Raw genomic sequence first — 21,572 nt, 5'->3', positions numbered from 1 at the left:
TTAAATATCTCTATGTGTGGGAGAAAATAGTATGACTCCAAGGGCAGAACTTTTCGCGATGAACGTTCTGGCTTATAAGTCTGCCAGGGGGTTCTGAGGCTCTGATGAAAACTGTTTGCAAAGCTGGCCCTCTCAGAGGAAGGAAGTCAGCTCTGCTGCTTTAAGGTAGTGGTTTACAAAAGCAAGGAGGTTTTAAAATACAACAAATATAGCAGTGACCATGGCCCCTACCTGTGATAACTAAAACAAAATACCCAGGGGGGTCAGGGTTCTCTCTTCAAGCTTCCAGCTGATTCTAACATGTGGCCAGAGTTGAAAGCCGTAGCTCTAGACTTGATGACTTATGTTTTGTAAGAGTGGACAAGGAAATCAGGTTCCATTTTGGGGTGGTGGCTTAAGTATATCCTCTAGCTTCTTCATGCCTGCAGCAAGGGCCTTCACTGATGATCCTAAATAAGAAGTGAAACTTGCAGTGAACCAGAAACCGGGATAAATCCTCAAGTCTGGATTGATACAAAAACAGAAAGCCCAGCCTAAAATCGCACAGACGACTTGTGCCAAAGAGGCAGAGGAGCACCAGACAGACTGCTCTGTCTCCAAAGATGGCAGACCCCAGAAGCAGGAAGCTATCAAGGACCATCCACCTGTCAGTCCTTGGGGTCCCGCTGCTGCAGGAGGCAACAGTGATTCATCCTGCACTGATGCCCTTCCATCTGTGCTTGAGCCAAACAACAGTAACACAGTGTCAGCCTCCACGTAGGAATCAAGGCCAGAGAGCCCAAGTTAGACAGGTATGTCATGAGGAGGGGAACAGGTGCTAGACATGAACACCCCAGAGAAATCTCCCCTAGTGGCTTTTCCTTCTTCACTCTCCCTGAGAATAGATCAGAGGAAAATGAAGACCAGCAATCTCCCCCTGAAGATGACACTCATTGACAGAGACTACAATCTAATGGAGACCGTCAACCCTATAGAAGATTCCAGAGTCAAGATTAGTACACAGATGAGGAAGACCAACACTCCAAAAGATAGCGAACTCAATCAAGTCAAGCAAAGCAGGAATTAAGAATATGCATAAGTAGATTTTTCCAATAGATGGGTGGGGATAGAGCAGTCACAAACCAACCAACTAGATGTCATGGAGATTTAAACTTGGTCCTTGTAATAAAAAACTGAATAAGCAGATGAAACAGATTTTTTTCTGAAATTTAATTTTACTGTAACAAAGACTAATGTATGCCTTATAACCTAGGGACTAGTGATTGTTCATAAGTTTAGTAGTTCACTTTTTTTGGAAAGCACATAACAATATTCACATAAGACATTATAGAAAGTATTTTGAAGAATGAAAAGTTTTCCATAATCCTTTTCAAAAGGCTTGGTCTATTTTGAAAAATTGATAATGGAAAGCAAAATTGAAAGAAAGAAAAATGTTTTTACCCCTGAATACATAAGAAACACTTGCCGCTATTTGTATTTTAAGTATCTAGAGCAAAATGGGCCGAATTGTTTAAAGGCAGCCAGTAATAGTTTGTATAAGGACTTGCTTTATTTAATTTAGCACCATCTCAAATTAGAGTAATAGATTTAGTCTGGTTTCTCCCAGCCTCTCATATCGCCCCACTCCTACCAAGCCACAGCATATAAGCACACATCTTCCTAATCCTACCTAAGGAATCTAAAATGATTATTTAAAAATGGCTGCTCGCATTATTCACACTGGCAAGATTTTTTTCCCCTTAAGCTAGAATGTGGATGATGGCTGATAGGTAGGAGCTTCTTTGATCAGGAATAAAGAACATCATCTTTAGCAAACTCAATTTCCTGGTCCTTGCTAACCTGTTATACAGGTTTATTGCTACATCCGTTTAGTAATTATGACTACTATTTTTGTCAAGGAGATTTCCCACTAGGCCTGACTGATCTATTTCTAAATCCTAATGGCAAAGAATATGTATTTTATGTAGTGTCATAAGTTTTCTGTTTTACTTATTCTTCTTATTGTGATACTTTGTTACTCATCAAAACATAGTGATCAACAAGAGAACTGGCAGGTAGATCCTAAAGCATACATTTCTTAACCTGAATAACATCTGCAAACATAAGACATCAACTATGTTTTCCATGAAAGAAAATGCATTCAGGTTTGGTGCTTATACAAGAATTTATATTCCAATGTGATTTCTAACAAATCATAACTCTTGTGAACATGTCTTTTCAGAAGAAAATACGTCCTATGAAAGTAATATTTTCCTAAACGTTGATACATTTTTTTATAGTGAATGGAAAATTTTGAGTAAACTGAAGTTATGTTTAACAACAAAATTAACATAGCCTGACTGGTTTCTTCATTTAAAGGCAGAGGTACATTTGCATTCTTCAGTGGATCTGTAAATTCAGTTATTTTTTTCTGGAATTTTATACAGATAGATAGCATCTCACACAACCATGTCCCCTGTGTTAAAAATGTCTTTTTTGTCATTGGGTTATGCAGAAGTTTCTGATGTGACACTTTCTCCAAATTGTTATAATGTAATTTTTTACTTTTCCAGAAAACTGTGAAACCTTAGCAGTCACTTATTCTTACTAAACAAAAGTTAGATTACTACTAATTGCTCTTTTTACTTTTGGTCTCAAAGAATTTTTTAAAGTTTAGACATCTCTGATGTTTTTGAATTGCACACCCATAGAAGACAACTAGAGAAAACACACTAGACAATTTCAAAAGAGAATTCTTTTTTTTTTTTTTTTTTATTTTCCCACTGTACAGCAAGGGGGTCAGGTTATCCTTACATGTATGCATTACAATTGTATTTTTTCCCCCACCCTTTCTTCTGTTGCATCGTGAGTATCTAGACAAAGTTCTCAATGCTACTCAGCAGGATCTCCTTGTAAATCTATTCTAAGTTGTGTCTGATAAGCCCAAGCTCCCGATCCCTCCCACTCCCTCCCCCTCCCATCAGGCAACCACAAGTCTCTTCTCCAAGTCCATGATTTTCTTTTCTGAGGAGATGTTCATTTGTGCTGGATATTAGATTCCAGTTATAAGTGATATCATATGGTATTTGTCTTTGTCTTTCTGGCTCATTTCACTCAGGATGAGATTCCCTAGTTCCATCCATGTTGCTGCAAATGGCATTATGTCATTCTTTTTTATGGCTGAGTAGTATTCCATTGTGTATATATACCACCTCTTCCGAATCCAATCATCTGTCGATGGACATTTGGGTTGTTTCCATGTCCTGGCTATTGTGAATAGTGTTGCAATGAACATGTGGGTGCATGTGTCTCTTTTAAGTAGAGTTTTGTCCGGATAGATGCCCAAGAGTGGGATTGTGGGGTCATATGGAAGTTCTATGGATAGATTTCTAAGGCATCTCCAAACTGTTCTCCATAGTGGCTGTACCAGTTTACATTCCCACCAACAGTGCAGGAGGGTTCCCTTTTCTCCACAACCCCTCCAGCGCTTGTTATTTGTGGATTTATTAATGATGGCCATTCTGACTGGTGTGAAGTGGTACCTCATGGTAGTTTTGATTTGCATTTCTCTTATAATCAGCGATGTTGAGCATTTTTCATGTGTTTGCTGGCCATCTGTATACCTTCTTTGGAGAAATATCTATTCAGGTCTTTTGCCCATTTTTCCATTGATTGATTGGCTTTTTTGCTGTTGGGTTGTATAAGTTGTTTATATATTCTAGAGATTAAGCCCTTGTCTGCTGCATCATTTGAAACTGTTTTCTCCCATTCTGTAAGTTGTCTTTGTTTTCTTTTGGGTTTCCTTTGCTGTGCAAAAGCTTTTCAGTTTGATGAGGTCCCATGGGTTTATTTTTGCTCTAATTTCTATTGCTTTGGGAGACTGACCTGAGAAGATATTCATGATGTTGATGTCAGAGAGTGTTTTGCCTATGTTTTCTTCTAGGAGTTTGATGGTGTCCTGTCGTATATTTAAGTCTTTCAGCCATTTGGAGTTTATTTTTGTGCATGTATGAGGGTATGTTCTAGTTTCATTGCTTTGCATGCAGCTGTACAGGTTTCCCAGCAATGCTTGCTGAATAGACTTTCTTTTTCCCATTTGATGTTCCTGCCTCCCTTGTCAAAGATTAATTGACCATAGGTGTCAGGGTTTATTTCTGGATTCTCTATTCTGTTCCATTGGTCTGTCTGTCTGTTTTGGTACCAGTACCACACTGTTTTGATGACTGTGGCTTTGTAGTATTTCTTGAAGTCTGGGAGAGTTATGCCTCCTGCTTGGTTTTTGTTTCTCAGGATTGCTTTGGCGATTCTGGGTCTTTTGTGGTTCCATATAAATGTTTGGATTGTTTGTTCTAGTTCTGTGAAAAATGTCATGGGTAATTTGATAGGGATTGCATTGAACCTGTAGATTGCTTTGGGTAGTATGGCCATTTTTACAATATTGATTTTCCCAATCCAGGAACATGGAATATCTTTCCATTTCTTTACATCTTCCTTGATTTCTTTGATTAAAGTTTTATAGTTCTTGGCATATAGGTCCTTTACCTCCTTGGTCAGGTGTATTCCGAGGTATTTGATTTTGTGAGGTGCAATTTTAAAAGGTATCGTGTTTTTGTATTCCTTTTCTGATCAGATCAGAGTAGTGGTATTTCACCAGCGGCCCACAACGCGGTGGACCCCCGCCCCGCGCCGCCCCTCGCGGGGAGACCACTGGACGGGATACAGGGGGCCTCCCACTTATTCTATACCTCTCATGTCTCTTCACCGTGCCAGACTAGAGTCAAGCTCAACAGGGTCTTATTTCCCGCTGATTCCGCCAAGCCCGTTCCCTTGGCTGTGGTTTTGCTGGATAGTAGATAGGGACAGTGGGAATCTCGTTCATCCATTCATGCGCATCACTAATTAGATGATGAGGCACTTGGCTACCTTAAGAGAGTCATAGTTACTCCTGCCGTTTACCCGCGCTTCATTGAATTTCTTCACTTTGACACTCAGAGCACTGGGCAGAAATCACATCGCGTCAACACCTGCCGCGGGCCTTCGCGATCAAAAGAGAATTCTTAGTATCAGACATCCTTAATGTCCAGAATAAAATCCATAAAAATGTAACTAATATAATTTTCAAAAAATTGATGATACATGGTGGATTCTTAGAACAAGGACTTCCTAAATGAACGAAGGAAGAGTTTTGCTCATCTTGCTCATCACATGCATTTTTCCTAATGGTGTGCTTGACTTTTGTGGTGTATCTGTGGCAATTTTGTTTCCAGGAGAGCACATATATAGGGCCAGATCTTTTTGGTGTCTGTTCCAGAAAATGTTTCTAATGCTCCCTTTTTCTGGTAATAATCCAGGACCGGTTTTGTTTGGTCTTCGTAGGCCTTCAATCTTTTGATAAGTGTCTCTGGTTTATCATCCACATGCTTAATGAAAGGCTCTCCTGTCACATTGTTCACACCAGTCGTTTTGGGAGGGTTAAATTCCAGGTTGTAGAAGCGGCCACTGGCTTGATGAATCCAGCGAGCAGTGAGGCATTGCTAGATGACCTCAGAGGGCACGTTCGGGTTCATCACCAGGTGTATCTGATAAACTCTATCCAGAGCTTCAGCCTGTGGAAGCATCCTGGGGAAACCACACAACAGCCAGCTGTACTAGGTGAAAATTTTCAGCTCTTGGAGGAGCAACTGAATTATGAGGTCAGCGGGGATGATCTTCCCCTGGTCCATGAAAACTTTGGTCAGCACACCAATTTCTGTATCCCTCAGCATGTTGTCTCGGAGCAGTTCCCTGCTGGAGAACTTCTTCAGCTGGAAATTTTTGATGATGCGCAATGCCAGGGTGCACTTGCCTGAACCAGGGGCGCCTAAGATCACAGAGCGCAGGAGCCCTGACGCCAGAGCCCTGACGCCGCCCTGACTGCTCAGCGGGGCAAAGGCTGCGGGTCCGGTGGGCTCGATTGGCCCCCCTCTGCGCTTGCGCGCTTGCTCTTGGTGCTCGCAGGGAGCAGGCGCCAAGGGGGCGGAACGAGGGAAGAAAAGGATGGACGCTGTGGAGGCGCACACGAGTGAGCTGAAATAATGAGCCAAGGAATATGCGGTATAAAGGGTGGAAGAGATGGTAAGTGTGAAGGGGAACTTAAGAAATAAGGTGTAGATTTACAAGTTACACCATCACAGGAGGAAAAAGGAGAGAATGTAGGAATGCAATATTCAGAGAAACGTTTTCCAGTGTTAAAGAGTGATACCAGTCTCAGGAATCAACGTGGAACTGTCTAGAACACCTAGAAGCAAATATTGGCAAAAGTGTAAGTAAGGTCTCTCACGATCTGCTGGTGGGGTGGCCCCTAGTTTGGAAGTCAACGTGGCAGTGGTTGTTGTTGCCAAAATTTGGCCTCTTTCTACCTGTGCTGAATTGAAACGCAGAGACAGAGTTTGGGGTAAAAGAGAAACAGGTAGCTTTTGTTGCTTTGCCAGGCAAGGGGGGTTAGGCTAAAGCCTTAAAGACTGTGCCCTCCATTGGAAAGAATTTCGAAAAATTTTATAGTTAAAAGGAGAAAGACAGATTTTCAGATAGGAATCAGGATTGGGACAAACATGCATTCTTCTTTCTTTGGGGGAATCTTAGTCATCAAACCTGGAGTCACTTGATCTCCACATCATGATGATGGTCTTCTGGGTTATTTCCTAGAATAACAATACTTGGGAAAGGGCATATTGATCAGAGATTAGAACAAACTAGGAAATTTTCTGAAAAACATCGCTGTGCTCAGGGTGCCTGGCTTTAGCTTACAGGTGATTGTATTTAGGGTACGATTAAGCCAGGGAGGAGGACAAGGAAGAACTCTAAGCTGTTTAGTTTTAAAGTATTCATTTCTAAAAGAAGCTTAGGGAATATAACTTTTCTCTGAGGTGCATAAGATGCCTGTGTTGTTATGTGTATCCCTTGAGAAGGAACCAGGATCCTGCGAAGACTGTACTATTGTTTCATGACTGTTCCTCCCTTATCTTTGCATCCCCTTCCTTCCCTGATCAGCCACTGTTTGAACCTAGTTCCTGTCGGTAGGAACTCAGGGAAGATCATGGAGGTTGAATGATGCCCATTTCCTCAAAACAAGAAATGGACACACAAAGGCTTTTGTGCCCAGGAGTCCTACAGGGCCCTGCTCGGTTTCACTATTATTATTATTTTATGTCTTTTGTCTTTTTAGGGCTGCACCCAAAGCATATAGAGGTTCCCAGGCTCGGGGTCGAATCAGAGCCACAGCTGCCAGCTATGCCACAGCCACAGCAATGCAGATCCGAGCGGTGTCTGCGACGTACGCCATAGCTCATGGCAACGCCGGATCCTTAACCTACTGAGCAAGGCCAGAGATCGAACCCGAGTCCTCATGGATACTGGTCGGGTTCGTTAACCACTGAGCCACAATGGGAACTCCTTATTTTTTTAAAAATAACTTCTCAATATTTTCCTTAGACAAACACTCTCACATGACAAGAAGTCACGTATAGGATGTTCATTTCAGCCTTATTTATAAGAGCAAAACATTATTAATCTAACTGTTCATTAATGAGAGAATAGCTAAGTGAACCTTAGGGATATCATGTAGAAACTAAAAGGGCAGATCTCTATGGCTAGCATGAAAAGATTTCTAAGACAGTGTAAATGCAAAAGGTTGCTGCGTGATATAATTAAGGTTAAAGTATGATATAGTTTACATTTACACATATGTAATATTGGTTATGTGAACTGAGAATCTGGGTTTCAAGCAGTGGATGAATGTGGCTTTATTTTGTTTTTAGATGATGGCTCTGTCTGCAAGAATGGAAGCAAGGAGAGCCGTTAGAAGACTATTCCATTAAATAAAGAGGTGAGAAAGTAGTAGTTTAATTTTTTCAATATAATTGATATTGAGCATCTTTTTTCCCCCACTATATGTTATTATAAGATATTGAATACTGTTCCCTGTACCACTACAGTAGTAGGTCCTTGTTGATTATCTATTTTATATATAGTAGTACGTATGTGTTAATCCCATACTCCTAATTTATTCCCTCCCCACTCTTTCCCCTTTGGTAACCATAGTTTGTTATGGTTACCAGAGAAACCAAAGTCTTTCTCTGACTTTACTTAGTGTAATGTTATTTAGGTCCATCCATGTCACTGCAAATGGAATTATTTCATTCTTTTTTATGGCTGAGTAATAAACCATTTTTTTGTGTGTGTGTCTAATATTCTTTATCCATTCATCTGTCGATGAACATTTATGTTGCTTCCATGTCTCTTGGCTGTTGTAGATAGTGCTACTATGAACAATGAGGTGCATGTATCTTTTCAAATTAGAGTTTTTGTCTTTTCTAGATATATGCCCAGGAGTGGGGTTGCTGGATCATATAATAACTCTATTTTAAAAAAAAATTTTTGTTTGCTTTTTTTAGGGCTGCACCCACAGCATATGAAAGTTCCCAGGCTAGGTATTGAATCAGAGTTACAGCTTCTGGCCTATGCCACTGCCACAGCAATGCAGGATCCAAGCCACATCTATGACCTACAGCACAGCTCGTGGCAGTGCCAGATCCCTGACCCACTGAGTGAGGCCCGGGATTGAACTTGTATCCTCATGGATACTAGTCGGATTCATTTCTGCTGCACCACAATGGGAACTCCCTATTTTAAAAACTTTAAGGAATCTTCATGGTGTTCTCCATAGCAGCCATCTCAGTTTACATTCCCACCAATAGTTTAGGAGGGTTCTCTTCACACTCTTTCCAGCATTTATTATTTGTAGACTTTTTGATGATGGCCATTCTGACTGGTTTGAGATGATACATCATTGTAGTTTTTTAAAATTAAAGTGTGGATGATTTACAGTGTTACACCTACCTGATTGTAGTTCTGATTTGCATTTCTCTAACAATTACTAATATTGAGCATATTTTCATGTTCCTGTTGAGCATTCTGTATGTCTTATTTGGAGACATATCTATTTAGTTCTTCTGCCCATTTTTTGATTGGATTGGGGTTTTTTTTGTTGTTGTTGTTATTGAGCTATATGAGCTGTTTGTATGTTTTGAAAATTAATCCCTTATCAGTGACATTGTTGGCAAATATTTTCTCCTATTCTTTATGTTGTATTTTTGTTTTGTTTATGGTTTCCTTTGCTGTGCAAAGCTTATAAGTTTAATTAGGTCCCATTTGTTTACTTTTGCTTTTATTTGTTTTGCCTTGGGAGACTGATCCACGAAAACATTGCTGTAATTTGTGACAGAGAATGTTTTTGCCTACATTCTCTTCTAAGAGTGTTATGGTGTCATGTCTTATGTTTAAGTCTTTAAGCCATTTAAAGTTTATTTTTGTATATGGTGTGAAGGAATGTTCTAACTTCATTGATTTACATGCAGCTGTCCAACTTTCCAAACACCACTTGTTGAAGAGACTCTCTTTTCTCTATTGTATGTTCTTGTCTCCTTTGTGGAAAATTAACTGACTGTAGGTGTGTGGGTTTATTTCTGGACTGTCTATTCTTTTGCACTGGTCTGTATGTCTTTTGTGTGTGTGTGTGTGTGTGTGTGTGTGTGTATGTGCCAATTCCATGCTGTTTTGATTAGTGTAGCTATGTGGGGTTGTCTGAAGTCTAGGAGGGTTATGCCTCCAGCTTCATTCTTTTTCCTTAGGGTAGCTTTGGCAATTCTGGGTCTTTTGTCATTCCATATAAATTTTTGGATTCTTTGTTCTAGTTCTGTGCAAACTATCATGGGTAACTTTGCATTTACCTGTGGGATTGCATTAACTCTGTAGATTACTTTGGGTAGTGTGGCCATTTTAACGATTCTTTCAATCCAAGAGCATGGGATAAGATTGAGATCTTTTCATTTGTTTATGGTCTCCTTGCACTTTACTTCCATGTAGAATTTTTAAACTGACAATTACCTACTGATCACTTCCTTGGAAAAATACTTTAGGTTTAGTTTACACTATGAGCCATGAAACAGATCCTCAGCTTTGTCTCAGATGGTCCAAATGCACTGGCTTCATTGTATCAGCCTGTGCATTGGATGGAACCACTGTTGATTGGAAGCTGCTGAGTCACCCGCCCTGCATCCGCTTCAATTTTTAACCATTCTTGAGCCACTTCATTTCTGAAAAAGATCCATAAAAATGATGTGATGACTTGTTCTCATTCTATAAGCAAGAGAGAAAGCTATTTCCAGAAAAAAAGATTTTCAGAGTAGAAACCTGATTTCTGTATCTTTTATCACAGCAGAGTAGAACTGCTGCTCTAATTTCTCAGACTTTTAAAAAATTGTTTCTGCTATTTTGAGTCCCTAGGTTAGTCATATAAGCTCTTTTATTGTTGCTATATTCAAAAGAATTATCCATAAGATGATTCAAAAGGTATATGAATGTTTAATAGAAATTTAGTCCATATTCCTTAGCAAAGGAAAAAAATCATGTTATAAGTTGAAACTGTATTTTGCATAATACTAATTGCTTTGCATAATAAAGCAGCATACTGTGACTGTCTTTTAGGGTAACTAATTATATACACAAAAAGGGATCCTGCCAAGGTCTTTCTATCCTACTGGATAGATTTAGACTTACAGTATATTCACCCTTTAATTGAGATAGCTAATTTGGTCTCTGATTCTGATCCCAGAATATCCCAGAGAGAGTATCTGCCAAGAGTGGGTAGGGCTCACCTGGCTGTAGGCATGAGTGGGAGGATCTAATTGAAGCTACAGCTGCCAGCCTATGCCAGAGCCACAGCAATGCAGGATCCAAGCTGCATCTGCTACCTGCATCACAGCTCGCAGCAATGCCATATCCTTAACCCACTGAATGAGGCCAGGGATTGAACCTGCAACCTCGTTGTTCCTAGTTGGATTCGTTTCCACTGCACCATGACAAGAATTCGTAATAATGCCTTTTAATTTTAATGAAGAGTATGTTTCCTTTACCGTGTATAAGAAAAAAAATATAGCTAACACATCAAACCTAATACCTCACAGTATTCTTGTTTAGGATTAAACTAAACTATAAATTTATTTGAAAACTGCTCCACAGATATGGAAAAGTTCAGTAAGGGAGAACACATGAGTGACTCAAAGTTTATGAACTGTTGTTAGAGGCAACAAGAGATCAAGAAGAGATAGTTGGCACGGCTCTTCATCTACCCACCCTCTGGGAGGGTAGGATGTTTAGAAGTGATACCTTCTTCTATAGGAAATGCTTAGCACCATGCATGGCATTTAATAAACCCCACAAAGTAGAAGCTGATAATGTGTTTGGGAAGCATCTTTGAGTCCAGGGAACTAATACTGTCTAACATTGATTAAGTACTTCCTCTGTACAGATACTATGGTGGGGGATTTACCTCTGTTGTTTCAGTTCCTCTTCACAGCCATCATGAGTAGATGTTATGACCCCCAGTTTTGGAATTAAAAATTGAGACTCAGGAAAATGAAGGAACTTAAGGTCACAAAGGTATCAAGTGGAGGAGCTAGGACTTGAATCGAAAAACCTGTCTTCCTCCAAAGTCCATCATGGTTTTTCACCCAGCTCCCAGGACAGCCAGGGCCCATGTCCCTGACCACTGGGAAGCAGCTCGGGAAAGGACTAGACGTGTGGAATTTGGAGGCCTAATGTAAACCTGACTCTTCCATTTGCTAACATTGTGACCTTGAACATTTCACTTGACTTTTTTCTGACCCTCTGTTTCTTATGTGTATGATGGGGACAATAAAATTTGACACAGCAGGCACTAAATACTGGTTTCACAGGCCATTAACAGGTGTGTGATCTTGAGCAAACCCTTCCCTCTCTGGGTCTTGACATCCTCAGCTGTAAGATGATGGGGTGGGCCCTTCAAGTCCTGCTAGGAATAATTGTTCCACGATTGTATTCTGATTGAACTACAAGAAACATTACTGACTAAAGTCGGTGGAAGTAACTAGGTCACCTTCCATTTGGTGTGATTTTATTTATAAGTATTTATAATTTATAAGTCTGGATTCCTTAGAAAGCAGAGCCAGACAATGATATGTTGCTGCTTATTTGTGAGGGAGTGTAATACCAAGGAGCAGGAGAGAAGGGCACAAGAGTCTTGCATGTGAAGCAGGGGAGGAGGGAGAGAAATTGGAGCAGACATAACTGAGCTGATGCCACCAAGTGCTCCTGGTTGCTCTGTCTTATAGAACCAGCCTCTGAAAAGCTGTATCTTAGGACGGTCTGTCTGGAGTTTAAAAAAAGAGAGAGAGGATGAATTTACCTACCAGTTTCTATCTTCCATTTAGCAATGAGATATTAATTCCTCTGCAGCTATAGCTTGTGCAGTTCTGGGCTCTGGAGCCAGATCTCTTGTGTCCCACATCTTAGTATGACAGGGAGGCCCAGGATGGGAGATGTGAGTATGTAGCCTGGAGGTGAGGCTGGGCTCTGGCAGGTGCACCTGCAAGTAGTCCGAGCTGGTTGCCATGGCAGCAGTTGGAACAGGAGCCAAGGGAGGCTGAGAGCATTTGACAGTGGTGTAGGTATGTGATACAATACCTTATGCCCCATTGACTCTTAAATAGAATCTCAGGGACTTACTCATAAAGGATGATCATGAAAAGAAAATAATTCATAGAAATAAAAAAAGAAAGAAGTGACCTCAGTTAGTTTCCTGAAAAGGGAGGATAATAATAGCACTTATCCATAGGGTTGTTGCAGCATTAGAATGAATTCAAGAATCCAATATTTGTAAAGCATTTCAAATATGTGCATCATAGAAAACCACTACATAGACGTTTGTTTAAAGAAAGAAGACATTACCCACCCGGGCTGTGATGGTTTCTGCAACTGAGCATTTCATTTACCCTTAAGCTTTCTAGCAGTTAAGAAAAAAGGCAAATATGGTAGGTTTCATAATTGATATTATCTGGTCAAAAGGAGCTTGCTAATTCTGATAGAGAGCCAAGAATCTACCTGACATGAAAACCTAAAGGTAATTGATCTCAAGGGACATTAAAAAGCAGAATAAATAATGTTTTCATAATAGTTTAAGAAAGATGTGCTGAAGAGTTTCTCAATGGCTAATTCTTTCACTGATATTTTACCCGATACCGCTATTTCTTCTGAAAGCTAAGAAAACGAGGTTCAGGTTTGTAGCCTGCTGATGAGTTACCCTGAATCTGTGGTTCTCGATCAGGGCATTTCTGTCCCCCCAGGGGACATTTGACGATGTCTGCTCTGGGGTGGGGGTGGAGGGTGATAATGCTACTGTAACTGGTGGATAGAGGCCAGGGATGCTTTTAATATTGCATGGGATGTATGTATAATAAAAAAATTGGCTGTTCTTCTGAAACTCAAATTTAACTGGGAACACTGTATTTAAATTTACTAATGCCAGCAGCTGCATTTCCTACAATGCATAGGACCGCCGTCCACAGCAAAGGATTCTCAGGCCCCGAATGTGAATAGTACTGAAGTGGAGGAACTTTGCCTTAGATGAGTATAAATCTTTGCATACCTTCCTAGAAGAGACAGAGTTTGGATGTTAAAATACCTTTTCCTTAGTCATACTTTTGTTTAAAGTTAGTTAGCTCACAGCTTCAAGTCAGCCCTGGCCTCAGCCTAGCTTATTGAGACCCATGATGCTCACAGAAGCTCAAGGCCTGTCTCCAGCAAACAAGTCTCAAAGTGGACATTGCATAGGAATCTTCTTGAACACACCACTGCTCTTTAAATATCTCCCCTTCCTACCAATAATTTAGCACTTACCTCCTACTGCTTCATCTGGTTATTTGGAGAGAGTTGATTGCATAAGCACTCAGCTAATCCACAAATGTTTTTCCAGACTGATGGTGAGCACAGTGATTTGGACAATGAAAACGAGGCAGGACCTGGAGTCTGCAGTATTCTAGGGCTTACATTCTAGCTACAGAGATCACTTAAGGGAAAGATACTCTAGGAAGGCAATGGCAATCCTGTCTTCCTATATGAATGAGCAAAGGTCCGGGGGATGACTGAATGATGAGTGGGAACAGAGGGCTGGGACAGGCCATTTTCTAGAGCAGGGGCCCATCTCGTGACTGGGCTGTGACAGTGAGTCACAGGTGGGCTCTAGGGAGACATGGTCTCTCCATAGAGAAAGCGCAGGCAGGCATAGGGCCTTGGAAACAGATAGTAGAAAAGACTTGGTGGGAAGACAGAATGTTAAGCCCCCTCCTCTACTTCTCTGGTGACCTCTCACCAAGGCTCACATCATACTGCTTTCTTTGGTTTTATTAGAAACTTCTTTATGTAATAGAAGCCCGATAATGTCCCCATGGTATACATCGCAAAGAAAACATTCACTAAGTAGAGCTATAAAAGGTCACAACTGAAATTCCCTCATGAAAATATCACTAGGTTTACCCCTCACCTCCGCCTGCTTCCCCAACCTGGAATGAGATAGGTAGGGATTATTGGTGTCTTCCCTTGTCCAGAGGATACACTTTGCATTCAAGCAAACTATAGAGGTTACATTACCAAGCGTGAAATGGGACAGAAAAATGGGAAAAAATCAGCTGCCAGATGCTCTCCAGCTAAACTGCTTAAGAGGTGGATGATGCTCTCTGCTCAGTGCCAGCTCACCTATAGCTACACACACACCTGTCGTGTTCTTCATCCACGCCCATCATTTTTGACCTCTCCTTAGTCATTTCTTAGCTGTAGACAGATGGCTTCTGCATTTCCAACTCCATGACTCAGCAAAGAAAACACAAGGCAGGACCGTGCTTGGTATGACGTAATGTAATAACATATTCACACTGGTAACCCTGTTTAACCCAGAAAGGATTCAGTTACAGCAAGTGTTCTCTGCTCAGAAGGCAGGGAACTTTATTGTTTACTTTCGAAGGCTTGCCATCAAAAAATGGCTGATCATAACCCTTTGTGACTGAAGGGTTAGTTTCAGTTTTTGGAAAAATTGACTTCCATGATATACTTACTTCTCCACTTGGGCTGGGAAATAAGGTCCTGCTGTACTTTCATAATGTACCGTGATTCCCAAAGGCACAGGTGATTTCTCACGGGCTTCATTTTGAGTTGGAGGGTTCTCAATGACATACAGTCTTTTAAAAAGAATCTTTTTCAGATGGAAAAATGTTATATTTACAGAAAAGCTGCCTAAGTAGTACAGAGTTTTCACATGCCTCATCATCCAGTTTCCCCTGTTGTTAACGACTTGCTTAAGCAGGATATGTTTGTCTCAACTAAGAAACTAATATTGGTACATTGTATAAACTCCAAGACTTTTGCGTTTCACCCCATTTTGCATCAGTGTCCTCTTTCTGTTCCAGATGCCAATCCAGGCAACCACATTACATTTGGTTGTCATATCGCCTAAGTCTTTTCTGGTTTATGACAGTTAAACAGTCTTTTTTTTTTTTTTTTTTTTTTTGTGACTTTGACAGTCATGAGGAATACTGGCCAGATATCCTGTAGAAGGGTCTGTCTGTTGTTTTTCACATGATGAACTGGGGTTTTACATTTTTGGCAAGGATGCCCAAGAGGTAAAATGCCCTTCTTGTCACATCGTATCAAGGGTACATGATACTACTGACATCTTTGGTGACTTTAACCCTTATCTCTTGATGAAGATGGTGTTGGCCAGGTTTCTCTAGAGTACAGTTACCGTTTATTTCTTTCCTTCCTCCTTCTAATCTTTGGAATTGGGTCACTAGATCTGGCCCACTAGATCTGAAGGAGGAGTGTCTGCTTATATTACTTGGAATTCCTATGTAGGAAAAAATTCATACAGCCATTTTAATGAGAGATTTTAATAAATATATATGCCAAACTCCCAGACTTAGCAAATGTTAATATTTTGCAAAACATGCTGCTGATTTTTATTTTATTTATTTATTATTTATTTTTTGTATTTTTGCCATTTCTAGGGCTGCTTCCCACGGCATATGGAGGTTCCCAGGCTAGGGGTCTAATTGGAGCTGTAGCCACTGGCCTATGCCAGAGCCACAGCAACACGGGATCTGAGCTGCGTCTGCAACCTACACCAGAGCTCACAGCAACACCAGATTCCCTAACCCACTGAGCAAGGCCAGGGATCAAACCCATAACCTCATCGTTCCTAGTTGGATTCGTTAACCACTGCACCACAATGGGAACTCCCTGCTGATTTTTATTTTAAATAGATTTTTAAAAATTGTTATAGGTCTGGTTGAAGTCTCCTTTATACTTCTTTGTTATCCCATGCCTCTCCCTCTTACCTTTTAGGTAACATTAACCATGTTTTTACATATATTTGTATATTCATAAAAGGATTTTCCATATTTATATTTCATTGTGCAACTTGCTTTTTGCTTTCACCTTTGTTTCTGAAGTCATCCAGGTTGAAACATGTATATGGAAAGGCATCTTAATCTTAGCCAGTAAATTGCCTCCAAATCACTTTGTAATTGGGGTATTAGTGGGAAAGTTTCCTGTAGACTATTAATCCTCCCCATGGTGTGTGAATTTGTGGAAAGTGAAAGATGCCTCCTGACCTTGTTCTTAGAAGTTGGACTGGGGGCATTCCAGAAAGACCAGAGAGAAAAGAGGAGCTAAATGTCCTTTCTGATGCTTCCTACTAGCCATCCCTCTCCTTATTCTTTCTGTCCTGGCTGCCCCTTCTCCACCACCTGTCTTCTGACTGCCCACCTTCCCTGGTGTCGGTGAGTCTTCAGAGCAAGTATCTGACATCAGCGAGGGTGGCTGGAGAGGCAGCGCAAGGCGCTATAGTGATGCCAGAAAGATGTTACTGGAACCCGGGTTCTTATTCATGGAGCGAGAATGAACTTCAAGAACACACAGGCAACAAGTAAGCAAAGTCTTTATTACAGGAAAGTAAACAGCTCCTAGGACAGCTGGGAGGGGGAAGAAGAGCCCCCCCCCTCTATTGTCCTACATGGGTTTTTACCCCTTAAAGATGGAGGGTACCAAGATGTGGTTTTCTCCCATTGGCTTTGTCTGATTACCTATATCAGTCCTTGTCCAATAGGGGTTTCAGAGGTGGAAATGTTCCATAAGTCTCATGGTTTCTTTGCCTTCCTCTTCCTGTACTGAGTCACAGTGGGTTGGAGATTAATGTCCATCTGGGCATAGGTACACTCCCTCTAGTAAACCAGGCCTGTGGGAATGTTACTCCCTGGAGCCCTTAAGTCGCAAATGTTATTCAATAGCCATATCAAAGAATGCATCGAAGCCCATGTCCTACACTGACTACCCGAGTTATTATTCTCCCTCAATCGAACTGAGGATAATAACTCCTGAGCTCCAAACTCAGGTCTCTTACAACTCAAACTCAATATGTTTCAAAACTACCCTTCCCCCACAAGCTGTTCCTAACTTCAATATCCATCCACTTGCCAAAGTCCAAAACCTGAGAGTTGTTCTGACTCCTGCTTTTCTCTCTCCAGGCACTGAATCATGCCCCAGAGTCCTACTAGTCCTGTTTCCTCTGTATCTTAATTCTTTTCTTTCTTGCTGCATGCCATCACCCTCATCCAAGTTACATGAACTTACATCCAAATTACTGCAGCACATGCCCAGCTGGACCCCCTGCCTCCAGTCTGCCCCCCCCTTCCACTCTGCAGCCTGGAGAAATCAAATCTTATGACTCTTCCAGCTAAACCTTCTCCATTGGCCTTAGAACAAAATCCCAGCTAAACCTTCCCCACTGGCCTACCCAGATTTACAAAACCCCTAGATCTCACTTCCTGCCCTCTCTGCATCGACTTTATGGACCAGTCATAGCCAGTTTCTTTTACTTTCCCAAATGCATGGTACTGCTTCCCCACCTGTGAGGTCTTCACACATGTTCTTCTCTCTCCTTAGAATACACCCTAATTCAACTTGGGTCAGCTTTCAATTTGCAGCTGAAATATTCCTGTCTGTATAAGAACTCTGACAAAGACTTTTTTCTCAACCAAACTTTAGGCAGTTTCCTCGGGGCCTTCTTTTTGGTTAGCCTTGTCCTTGGGCCTGTTTTAGCAAGAATCCTGCTAAATGGGTCTAGCGAGAATGCCCCCCCGGCCCCCCGATGTCTGACCGCTTTGACATCCCATCAGATTCCTCATCCCCTGCCTCTTGATGTCTCAGTCCCTTGCCTACCTGTAGCAACCATTTTATTAGGCCATTTTAGCAAGAATCCCTAACCCTTGACGTGTCCTCTTAGTAATTTTCCATCCACTGATACCCTCACCCCTTGCTTGTTGGCTGTGAATCCCTAGCCCTCTCTGCTGTATTTGGAGTTGAGCTCAGTTGTATATTGAAGTCTCTTTTCCCTACTGAAGTATTCACAGAATAAAATCTGCCTTTGCTATCTTTAACTGGTATCTGACTTTGTTTCTCTTTAACCAGCCCCTGACCCCTAGACTAGGTTAGAATCCTACCATATGCCTCTTCTACTTCCCCTGTCTCATTATCAACTCTTTCTATAATTGTGTGTTTTTTCTTAGTAAGCTCTAAGAGTCTTGGAGCAAGGATCAGGTCTTGTTTGCCATCGTATCCCCAGCACAGCCCAAAGCTGCTATGTGTAGGACACAGTCATTGTGTGTGTGGAATAATGGAATAGATTTTCAGGGTTTCTCACTTGCTTATATGGAACGGTCCACACCACAGGCAGTTTTAAATAACATAGATATGTTCCAGGGCTAGTGTGGTGGGCTTTCCCCAGGTATAGAAGGAATCTGTATCTCCTTTTATACAATTTAGAAGCTCTTAAAGTCCTCCCTAGAGCAGAAACATGGAGCTCTCTTTGTTTTTCTTTTTTTTTTTTTTTTTTTTGTGTGTGTCTTTTTAGAGCCACATCCATGGCATATGGAGATTCCCAGGCTAGGGGTTGAATCGGAGCTGCAGCTGCCAGCTTACAGCATAGCCATAGCAACGCAGGATCTGAACTGCATCTGCAACCTACACCACAGCTGACTACAACACCGGATCTTTAAACCACTGAACAAGGCCAGGGATAAACCCAAACCCTCATGGATACGAGTCAGGTTCATTACCACTGAGCCATGATGGGAACTCCCGGATCTGACTTTCTCTAGCAATGGCTCCAGATGGAACTGGCAGCTGCCTAACTCCTTTGTTCACTCAGGCAGACTCTCAGCTCAAGCGCCCCAAACCCATGATTGCGCTTTCTATGTTTACTTACCTTACTTTGTATTTTCTGCCAACCACAAAAGATAGACAAGACCTAAATTAATCATGTTTAATGCTCAGGTGCAAAAGATGATTAAGTTCTTCATTTAATGTAACCATTCCTCATTTTACCCGTCTCTCTGCTTATTTATTTCAGAGATGCTTGTAAGTCATTGGCTGGTTTTGATACATTTTGAACACTGATAAAGAGTATCAGATATATTTTATGTTTGACTGGGGCTTTCTGCTATCTTGAACAGAGATTTGGTTGATAATTTTCAAATGGAAATATCTTCATTTTGTAATGTATGTAAAGTTTGGAGTGTGAGCAGAGCAAACAAGACAGTGATGACATAAAGTAAAAATGATCTCTTATTAAGCAAATAGGGTAAAAGCAGAAGACTGTCATCAATATTGTTATGAAAAGGAGTTCCCTTCATGTCTCAGCATTTAATGAACCTGACTAGGATCCTTGAGGAATCACATTTGATCCCTGGCCTTGCTCAGTAGGATAAGGATCCTGCATTGCCGTGAGCTGTGGTGGAGATCACAGACGTGGCTCGGATCCCCCATTGTGTGTAGGTGGTGGCTGTAGCACCGATTCGACCTCTAGCCTGGGAACTTCCATGTGCTGCAGGGGCAGCCCTAAAAAGCAAAAAAAAAAGAAAAAAAATTGTTATTAAGAAACCAAAGGGACCACCTGTGAGTTCTTCACAAACCAATGGTATTACCCTCTGAAGGAGGATATGGCTTCATTGAAACTCCTCCTACTCATGAGCCTGTGTCATGGTTTCAGAAGGTTCGTGGAGGAGAGAATTTTATAACCTCTCTGGCAAACCCTTCTGGTGTAGAAATGATGACTCTTGCAAACCTGAGCCTGAGCCAAAATTTCCCTTAAATTCTTCTCACTGCAAGTAAAACGTAATTCCATTTATCTTTTTGCAATGTAGGAGGTGATAGAAGCAGAAAGACGTTAAATGACTTGCCCATCATCTCACCTGATTAGTGGTAGACTTAGATTTGAACCTAGGCCTGTCGGACTCTAAAGTACCCCTCTTTTGTTCTTAGCCAGTGGACCGCCTTGCCTACTTATTGAGATGGCTCAATAAATAAGACCATTCTTTTTTTTTTATGCTTTTTGTTTTGTTTTGTTTTAGGGCCATACCTGTGGTATATGGAGGTTTCCAGGCTAGGGGTTGAATCAGAGCTGCAGCTGCTGGCCTACAACACAGCCACAGCAACGCAGGATCTTAGCCACATCATTGACCTACACAACAGCTCACAGCAACACTGATCCTTAGCGCACTGAGCGAGGCCAGGGATTGAACCCACGACCTCATGGTTACTAGTCGGATTTGTCTCCGCTGTGCCACGATGGGAACTCCAAGATCATTCAGTTCTTTAGCAAGCTTGGATTAAAGATAATGCCCACTACTGGCCATAAACCCGTATGACTCTAGCTCTGTGTCCAGGGCTCCAGGTCACTGTGAGGCAGCTCACAGGCTGCCTTTGGAAATAGTGGAGATGGAAATAGAAGACTGTCATGCCTCATGGCCCAGTGGGTTTGGGGAATAAGCCAGAAAGCTCTGACATTGAGGATCCCAGGCCTTTGGTGCAGTTTTACACTTTATATTATCCCATGAAGCTCTGACTTTGAAAAGTGGTTAAAGCTAATCTAAGTTTGAGACTGATAACTGTTTGGATCCTTTGTCTGTAAAATCAGGATAATAATAATTCTAGTAGGATCAATGACATAATTACATGTAAAGAGGTTGGAATAGGGTCTAGCCAATAGTAAGCTTTCAATTAAGCTTAGGTATGAAAAATTTAAGTTGTTACTATTGTTTTTGTTATTATTATTGTAATAACATGAGAACAAAATATTTAAACACAACCACAGTGAATTAAATAGTGACTAGGCCCTCTGCACTGGGCTTCCTGAGTGGCCAGTGACTAAGCCAGTTGAAGGTGGTAACTCCAGCAGCTCCTACAATGCATATGCTTAAACAGGGGCTTAGACAGCTAACATTCAGTTTAGCTTTCCTCAGAATTACATCCACTGTTTTAGAAAATGTTAGTGTTTACTAATAAAATATTTTTGTATTTAACTCTTGTCTCCAAAGCCTTAACTTGCATTATTTCTATTTATACCATATAGTTCTTGGGTTTTTTTCTTTTTCATTTCATCGAGGTATTTTTTTATTAGTCTTGTATATATTTATTTATTTATCTTTTTTTTGTCTTTTTAGGGCCACACATATGGCACGTTGAGGTTCCCAGGCTAGGGGTCTAATCAGAGCTACAGCTGCTGACCTACGCCACAGCCACAGCAACACCAGATCCAAACCACATCTGTGACCTACACCACAGCTCATGGCATGCCAAATCCTTAACCCATGAGGAAGGCCAAGGATTGAACCCGCAACCTCATGTTTCCT

The 21,572-nt window shown here is 41.2% G+C and overlaps 1 long non-coding RNA gene across 1 annotated transcript in view; it reads left to right on the top strand.

Moving 5' to 3' along the window:
* Window positions 7,406-21,572, top strand: part of LOC110259444 — an 87,465-nt gene continuing 73,298 nt past the window's right edge. Inside the window, exon 1 of the long non-coding RNA XR_002341855.1 lies at window positions 7,406-7,843. This is a non-coding gene — a long non-coding RNA (uncharacterized LOC110259444). The remainder of the gene's footprint in view (window positions 7,844-21,572) is intronic.

The sequence above is a fragment of the Sus scrofa genome, chromosome 2 (assembly GCF_000003025.6).
Source record: "Sus scrofa isolate TJ Tabasco breed Duroc chromosome 2, Sscrofa11.1, whole genome shotgun sequence".
NCBI lineage: Eukaryota > Metazoa > Chordata > Mammalia > Artiodactyla > Suidae > Sus > Sus scrofa.
Note: the sequence above shows the minus strand (reverse complement) of the source record. Positions and strands in the feature narration are given on the sequence as shown.